The following is a 6,474-nucleotide window of genomic DNA, read 5'->3' as shown; positions in this document are numbered from 1 at the left end:
GGGTAGCCAATTATAAAACAACAGGGGTTTAATATGGGCGTAATTCTTCATTTATTTGTTTTGCAAACCGGTTGTGAAAGAATGCTGTATCCGTCCAAAAGGGGCTGCTCCGAGGCCAGAAAAACTACTAAAAAGTTTGCTGGAAGTAAAAAGCTTACAGCACCTGGTATTCCCAGGCGGTCTCCCATCCAAGTACTAACCAGGCCCGACCCTGCTTAGCTTCCGAGATCGGACGAGATCGGGCGTGTTCAGGGTAGTATGGCCGTAAGCGAAAGTAGACGGAGAATTTTTAGTATTTATAATCAACACCGCGGAAGTTGCAGCGCCACTGTTTGCCAAGAGGGGTAGCCAATTATAAAACAACAGGGGTTTAATATGTGTGTAATTCTTCATTTATATGTTTTGCAAACCGGTTGTGAAAGAATGCAAATCCGTCCAAAAGGGGCTGCTCCGAGGCCAGAAAAAATACCAAAAAGTTTGCTGGAAGTAAAAAGCTTACAGCACCTGGTATTCCCAGGCGGTCTCCCATCCAAGTACTAACCAGGCCCGACTGCTTAGCTTCCGAGATCGGACGAGATCGGGCGTGTTCAGGGTAGTATGGCCGTAAGCGAAAGAAGAGGGTGAATTTTTAGTATTTATAATCAACACCGCGGAAGTTGCAACGCCACTGTTTGCCAAGAGGGGTAGCCATTTATAGAACAACAGGGGTTTATTAATAATAATAATAATAATAATAATATGTGTAATTCTTCATTTATTTGTTTTGCAAACAGGTTGTGAAAGAATGCAAATCCGTCCAAAAGGGGCTGCTCCGAGGCCAGAAAAAATACCAAAAAGTTTGCTGGAAGTAAAAAGCTTACAGCACCTGGTATTCCCAGGCGGTCTCCCATCCAAGTACTAACCAGGCCCGACCCTGCTTAGCTACCGAGATCGGACGAGATCGGGCGTGTTCAGGGTAGTATGGCCGTAAGCGAAAGAAGAAGGTGGATTTTCAGTATTTATAATCAACACCGCGGAAGTTGCAACTCCACTGTGTGCCAAGAGGGGTAGCAAATTATAAAACAACAGTGGTTTAATATGTGTGTAATTCTTCATTTATTTGTTTTGCAAAAAGGTTGTGAAAGAATGCAAATCCGTCCAAAAGGGGCTGCTCCGAGGCCAGAAAAAATACCAAAAAGTTTGCTGGAAGTAAAAAGCTTACAGCACCTGGTATCCCCAGGCGGTCTCCCATCCAAGTACTAACCAGGCCCGACTCTGCTTAGCTTCCGAGATCGGACGAGATCGGGCGTGTTCAGGGTAGTATGGCCGTAAGCGAAAGAAGAGGGTGAATTTTCAGTATTTATAATCAACACCGCGGAAGTTGCAACTCCACTGTTTGCCAAGAGGGGTAGCCATTTATAGAACAGCAGGGGTTTAATATGTGCGTAATTCTTCATTTATTTGTTTTGCAAACAGGTTGTGAAAGAATGCAAATCCGTCCAAAAGGGGCTGCTCCGAGGCCAGAAAAAATACCAAAAAGTTTGCTGGAAGTAAAAAGCTTACAGCACCTGGTATCCCCAGGCGGTCTCCCATCCAAGTACTAACCAGGCCCGACCCTGCTTAGCTTCCGAGATCGGACGAGATCGGGCGTGTTCAGGGTAGTATGGCCGTAAGCGAGAGAAGGGGGTGAATTTTCAGTATTTATAATCAACACCGCGGAAGTTGCAACCCCACTGTTTGCCAAGAGGGGTAGCAAATTATAAAACAACAATGGTTTAATATGTTCGTATTTCTTCATTTATTTGTTTTGCAAAAAGGTTGTGAAAGAATGCAAATCCGTCCAAAAGGGGCTGCTCCGAGGCCAGAAAAAATACCAAAAAGTTTGCTGGAAGTAAAACGCTTACAGCACCGGGTATTCCCAGGCGGTCTCCCATCCAAGTACTAACCAGGCCCGACCCTGCTTAGCTTCCGAGATCGGGCGTGTTCAGGGTAGTATGGCCGTAAGCGAAAGAAGAGGGTGAATTTTCAGTATTTATAATCAACACCGCGGAAGTTGCAACTCCACTGTTTGCCAAGAGGGGTAGCCATTTATAGAACAACAGGGGTTTAATATGTGTAATTCTTCATTTATTTGTTTTGCAAACAGGTTGTGAAAGAATGCAAATCCGTCCAAAAGGGGCTGCTCCGAGGCCAGAAAAAATACCAAAAAGCTTGCTGGAAGTAAAAAGCTTACAGCACCTGGTATTCCCAGGCGGTCTCCCATCCAAGTACTAACCAGGCCCGACCCTGCTTAGCTTCCGAGATCGGACGAGATCGGGCGTTTTCAGGGTAGTATGGCCGTAAGCGAAAGAAGAGGGTGAATTTTCAGTATTTATAATCAACACCGCGGAAGTTGCAACTCCACTGTTTGCCAAGAGGGGTAGCCATTTATAGAACAACAGGGGTTTAATATGTGTAATTCTTCATTTATTTGTTTTGCAAACAGGTTGTGAAAGAATGCAAATCCGTCCAAAAGGGGCTGCTCCGAGGCCAGAAAAAATACCAAAAAGTTTGCTGGAAGTAAAAAGCTTACAGCACCTGGTATTCCCAGGCGGTCTCCCATCCAAGTACTAACCAGGCCCGACCCTGCTTAGCTTCCGAGATCGGACGAGATCGGGAGTGTTCAGGGTAGTATGGCCGTAAGCGAAAGAATAAGGAGAATTTTCAGTATTTATAATCACACCACGGAAGTTGCAACGCCACTGTGTGCCAAGAGGGGTAGCCATTTATAAAACAATAGGGGTTTAATATGTGTGTAATTCTTCATTTATTTGTTTTGCAAAAAGGTTGTGAAAGAATGCAAATCCGTCCAAAAGGGGCTGCTCCGAGGCCAGAAAAAATACCAAAAAGCTTGCTGGAAGTAAAAAGCTTACAGCACCTGGTATTCCCAGGCGGTCTCCCATCCAAGTACTAACCAGGCCCGACCCTGCTTAGCTTCCGAGATCGGGCGTGTTCAGGGTAGTATGGCCGTAAGCGAAAGAAGAGGGTGAATTTTCAGTATTTATAATCAACACCGTGGAAGTTGCAACTCCACTGTTTGCCAAGAGGGGTAGCCATTTATAAAACAACAGGGGTTTAATATGTGTGTAATTCTTCATTTATTTGTTTTGCAAACAGGTTGTGAAAGAATGCAAATCCGTCCAAAAGGGGCTGCTCCGAGGCCAGAAAAAATACCAAAAAGCTTGCTGGAAGTAAAAAGCTTACAGCACCTGGTATTCCCAGGCGGTCTCCCATCCAAGTACTAACCAGGCCCGACCCTGCTTAGCTTCCGAGATCGGACGAGATCGGGCGTTTTCAGGGTAGTATGGCCGTAAGCGAAAGAAGAGGGTGAATTTTCAGTATTTATAATCAACACCGCGGAAGTTGCAACTCCACTGTTTGCCAAGAGGGGTAGCCATTTATAGAACAACAGGGGTTTAATATGTGTAATTCTTCATTTATTTGTTTTGCAAACAGGTTGTGAAAGAATGCAAATCCGTCCAAAAGGGGCTGCTCCGAGGCCAGAAAAAATACCAAAAAGTTTGCTGGAAGTAAAAAGCTTACAGCACCTGGTATTCCCAGGCGGTCTCCCATCCAAGTACTAACCAGGCCCGACCCTGCTTAGCTTCCGAGATCGGACGAGATCGGGAGTGTTCAGGGTAGTATGGCCGTAAGCGAAAGAATAAGGAGAATTTTCAGTATTTATAATCACACCACGGAAGTTGCAACGCCACTGTGTGCCAAGAGGGGTAGCCATTTATAAAACAATAGGGGTTTAATATGTGTGTAATTCTTCATTTATTTGTTTTGCAAAAAGGTTGTGAAAGAATGCAAATCCGTCCAAAAGGGGCTGCTCCGAGGCCAGAAAAAATACCAAAAAGCTTGCTGGAAGTAAAAAGCTTACAGCACCTGGTATTCCCAGGCGGTCTCCCATCCAAGTACTAACCGGGCCCGACCCTGCTTAGCTTCCGAGATCGGACGAGATCGGGCGTGTTCAGGGTAGTATGGCCGTAAGCGAAAGAAGAGGGTGAATTTTCAGTATTTATAATCAACACCGCGGAAGTTGCAACTCCACTGTTTGCCAAGAGGGGTAGCAATTTATAGAACAACAGGGGTTTAATATGTGCGTAATTCTTCATTTATTTGTTTTGCAAACAGGTTGTGAAAGAATGCAAATCCGTCCAAAAGGGGCTGCTCCGAGGCCAGAAAAAATACCAAAAAGTTTGCTGGAAGTAAAAAGCTTACAGCACCTGGTATTCCCAGGCGGTCTCCCATCCAAGTACTAACCAGGCCCGACCCTGCTTAGCTTCCGAGATCAGACGAGATCGGGCGTGTTCAGGGTAGTATGGCCGTAAGCGAGAGAAGGGGGTGAATTTTCAGTATTTATAATCAACACCGCGGAAGTTGCAACTCCACTGTTTGCCAAGAGGGGTAGCCATTTATAGAACAACAGGGGTTTAATATGTGTAATTCTTCATTTATTTGTTTTGCAAACAGGTTGTGAAAGAATGCAAATCCGTCCAAAAGGGGCTGCTCCGAGGCCAGAAAAAATACCAAAAAGTTTGCTGGAAGTAAAAAGCTTACAGCACCTGGTATTCCCAGGCGGTCTCCCATCCAAGTACTAACCAGGCCCGACCCTGCTTAGCTTCCGAGATCGGACGAGATCGGGCGTGTTCAGGGTAGTATGGCCGTAAGCGAAAAAAGAGGGTGAATTTTTAGTATTTATTATCAACACTGCGAAAGTTGCAACGCCACTGTTTGCCAAGAGGGGTAGCCATTTATAAAACAACAGGGGTTTAATATGTGCGTAATTCTTCATTTATTTGTTTTGCAAACAGGTTGTGAAAGAATGCAAATCCGTCCAAAAGGGGCTGCTCCGAGGCCAGAAAAAATACCAAAAAGTTTGCTGGAAGTAAAAAGCTTACAGCACCTGGTATTCCCAGGCGGTCTCCCATCCAAGTACTAACCAGGCCCGACCCTGCTTAGCTTCCGAGATCGGGCGTGTTCAGGGTAGTATGGCCGTAAGCGAAAGAAGAGGGTGAATTTTCAGTATTTATAATCAACACCGTGGAAGTTGCAACTCCACTGTTTGCCAAGAGGGGTAGCCATTTATAAAACAACAGGGGTTTAATATGTGTGTAATTCTTCATTTATTTGTTTTGCAAACAGGTTGTGAAAGAATGCAAATCCGTCCAAAAGGGGCTGCTCCGAGGCCAGAAAAAATACCAAAAAGCTTGCTGGAAGTAAAAAGCTTACAGCACCTGGTATTCCCAGGCGGTCTCCCATCCAAGTACTAACCGGGCCCGACCCTGCTTAGCTTCCGAGATCGGACGAGATCGGGCGTTTTCAGGGTAGTATGGCCGTAAGCGAAAGAAGAGGGTGAATTTTCAGTATTTATAATCAACACCGCGGAAGTTGCAACTCCACTGTTTGCCAAGAGGGGTAGCCATTTATAGAACAACAGGGGTTTAATATGTGTAATTCTTCATTTATTTGTTTTGCAAACAGGTTGTGAAAGAATGCAAATCCGTCCAAAAGGGGCTGCTCCGAGGCCAGAAAAAATACCAAAAAGTTTGCTGGAAGTAAAAAGCTTACAGCACCTGGTATTCCCAGGCGGTCTCCCATCCAAGTACTAACCAGGCCCGACCCTGCTTAGCTTCCGAGATCGGACGAGATCGGGAGTGTTCAGGGTAGTATGGCCGTAAGCGAAAGAATAAGGAGAATTTTCAGTATTTATAATCACACCACGGAAGTTGCAACGCCACTGTGTGCCAAGAGGGGTAGCCATTTATAAAACAATAGGGGTTTAATATGTGTGTAATTCTTCATTTATTTGTTTTGCAAAAAGGTTGTGAAAGAATGCAAATCCGTCCAAAAGGGGCTGCTCCGAGGCCAGAAAAAATACCAAAAAGCTTGCTGGAAGTAAAAAGCTTACAGCACCTGGTATTCCCAGGCGGTCTCCCATCCAAGTACTAACCAGGCCCGACCCTGCTTAGCTTCCGAGATCGGGCGTGTTCAGGGTAGTATGGCCGTAAGCGAAAGAAGAGGGTGAATTTTCAGTATTTATAATCAACACCGTGGAAGTTGCAACTCCACTGTTTGCCAAGAGGGGTAGCCATTTATAAAACAACAGGGGTTTAATATGTGTGTAATTCTTCATTTATTTGTTTTGCAAACAGGTTGTGAAAGAATGCAAATCCGTCCAAAAGGGGCTGCTCCGAGGCCAGAAAAAATACCAAAAAGCTTGCTGGAAGTAAAAAGCTTACAGCACCTGGTATTCCCAGGCGGTCTCCCATCCAAGTACTAACCAGGCCCGACCCTGCTTAGCTTCCGAGATCGGACGAGATCGGGCGTTTTCAGGGTAGTATGGCCGTAAGCGAAAGAAGAGGGTGAATTTTCAGTATTTATAATCAACACCGCGGAAGTTGCAACTCCACTGTTTGCCAAGAGGGGTAGCCATTTATAGAACAACAGGGG

At 45.3% G+C, this 6,474-nt stretch overlaps 15 non-coding genes and 4 pseudogenes across 15 annotated transcripts; all 19 read right to left on the bottom strand.

The window, feature by feature from the left end:
• Positions 1-151: 151 nt before the first annotated feature.
• Positions 152-270, bottom strand: LOC148375507 (5S ribosomal RNA). The gene has a single exon (XR_015849137.1). It is a non-coding gene; the product is annotated as a 5S ribosomal RNA (ribosomal RNA).
• A 222-nt stretch (positions 271-492) lies between these two features.
• LOC148375506 (5S ribosomal RNA) lies at positions 493-609 on the bottom strand. The gene has a single exon (XR_015848123.1). It is a non-coding gene; the product is annotated as a 5S ribosomal RNA (ribosomal RNA).
• A 244-nt stretch (positions 610-853) lies between these two features.
• On the bottom strand, positions 854-972 carry LOC148375505 (5S ribosomal RNA). The gene has a single exon (XR_015847316.1). It is a non-coding gene; the product is annotated as a 5S ribosomal RNA (ribosomal RNA).
• A 222-nt stretch (positions 973-1,194) lies between these two features.
• On the bottom strand, positions 1,195-1,313 carry LOC148375504 (5S ribosomal RNA). Its single transcript, XR_015847993.1, has one exon. It is a non-coding gene; the product is annotated as a 5S ribosomal RNA (ribosomal RNA).
• Positions 1,314-1,535: 222 nt separating this feature from the next.
• On the bottom strand, positions 1,536-1,654 carry LOC148375503 (5S ribosomal RNA). The gene has a single exon (XR_015847701.1). It is a non-coding gene; the product is annotated as a 5S ribosomal RNA (ribosomal RNA).
• A 222-nt stretch (positions 1,655-1,876) lies between these two features.
• On the bottom strand, positions 1,877-1,985 carry LOC148375502 (5S ribosomal RNA; annotated as a pseudogene).
• A 220-nt stretch (positions 1,986-2,205) lies between these two features.
• On the bottom strand, positions 2,206-2,324 carry LOC148375501 (5S ribosomal RNA). Its single transcript, XR_015847268.1, has one exon. It is a non-coding gene; the product is annotated as a 5S ribosomal RNA (ribosomal RNA).
• Positions 2,325-2,544: 220 nt separating this feature from the next.
• On the bottom strand, positions 2,545-2,663 carry LOC148375500 (5S ribosomal RNA). The gene has a single exon (XR_015849376.1). It is a non-coding gene; the product is annotated as a 5S ribosomal RNA (ribosomal RNA).
• A 221-nt stretch (positions 2,664-2,884) lies between these two features.
• On the bottom strand, positions 2,885-2,993 carry LOC148375499 (5S ribosomal RNA; annotated as a pseudogene).
• Positions 2,994-3,215: 222 nt separating this feature from the next.
• On the bottom strand, positions 3,216-3,334 carry LOC148375498 (5S ribosomal RNA). Its single transcript, XR_015847249.1, has one exon. It is a non-coding gene; the product is annotated as a 5S ribosomal RNA (ribosomal RNA).
• Positions 3,335-3,554: 220 nt separating this feature from the next.
• LOC148375497 (5S ribosomal RNA) lies at positions 3,555-3,673 on the bottom strand. The gene has a single exon (XR_015849375.1). It is a non-coding gene; the product is annotated as a 5S ribosomal RNA (ribosomal RNA).
• A 221-nt stretch (positions 3,674-3,894) lies between these two features.
• LOC148375496 (5S ribosomal RNA) lies at positions 3,895-4,013 on the bottom strand. Its single transcript, XR_015849439.1, has one exon. It is a non-coding gene; the product is annotated as a 5S ribosomal RNA (ribosomal RNA).
• A 222-nt stretch (positions 4,014-4,235) lies between these two features.
• Positions 4,236-4,354, bottom strand: LOC148375495 (5S ribosomal RNA). Its single transcript, XR_015847262.1, has one exon. It is a non-coding gene; the product is annotated as a 5S ribosomal RNA (ribosomal RNA).
• A 220-nt stretch (positions 4,355-4,574) lies between these two features.
• On the bottom strand, positions 4,575-4,693 carry LOC148375494 (5S ribosomal RNA). The gene has a single exon (XR_015849136.1). It is a non-coding gene; the product is annotated as a 5S ribosomal RNA (ribosomal RNA).
• A 222-nt stretch (positions 4,694-4,915) lies between these two features.
• LOC148375493 (5S ribosomal RNA) lies at positions 4,916-5,024 on the bottom strand (annotated as a pseudogene).
• Positions 5,025-5,246: 222 nt separating this feature from the next.
• On the bottom strand, positions 5,247-5,365 carry LOC148375492 (5S ribosomal RNA). Its single transcript, XR_015847828.1, has one exon. It is a non-coding gene; the product is annotated as a 5S ribosomal RNA (ribosomal RNA).
• A 220-nt stretch (positions 5,366-5,585) lies between these two features.
• On the bottom strand, positions 5,586-5,704 carry LOC148375491 (5S ribosomal RNA). Its single transcript, XR_015849374.1, has one exon. It is a non-coding gene; the product is annotated as a 5S ribosomal RNA (ribosomal RNA).
• Positions 5,705-5,925: 221 nt separating this feature from the next.
• LOC148375490 (5S ribosomal RNA) lies at positions 5,926-6,034 on the bottom strand (annotated as a pseudogene).
• A 222-nt stretch (positions 6,035-6,256) lies between these two features.
• Positions 6,257-6,375, bottom strand: LOC148375489 (5S ribosomal RNA). The gene has a single exon (XR_015847234.1). It is a non-coding gene; the product is annotated as a 5S ribosomal RNA (ribosomal RNA).
• Between the last annotated feature and the right edge of the window lie 99 nt (positions 6,376-6,474).

The sequence above is a fragment of the Urocampus carinirostris genome, chromosome 1 (genome assembly GCF_059441175.1).
Source record: "Urocampus carinirostris isolate Australia breed hairy pipefish chromosome 1, RoL_Ucar_1.0, whole genome shotgun sequence".
Taxonomy (NCBI): domain Eukaryota; kingdom Metazoa; phylum Chordata; class Actinopteri; order Syngnathiformes; family Syngnathidae; genus Urocampus; species Urocampus carinirostris.
Note: the sequence above shows the minus strand (reverse complement) of the source record. Positions and strands in the feature narration are given on the sequence as shown.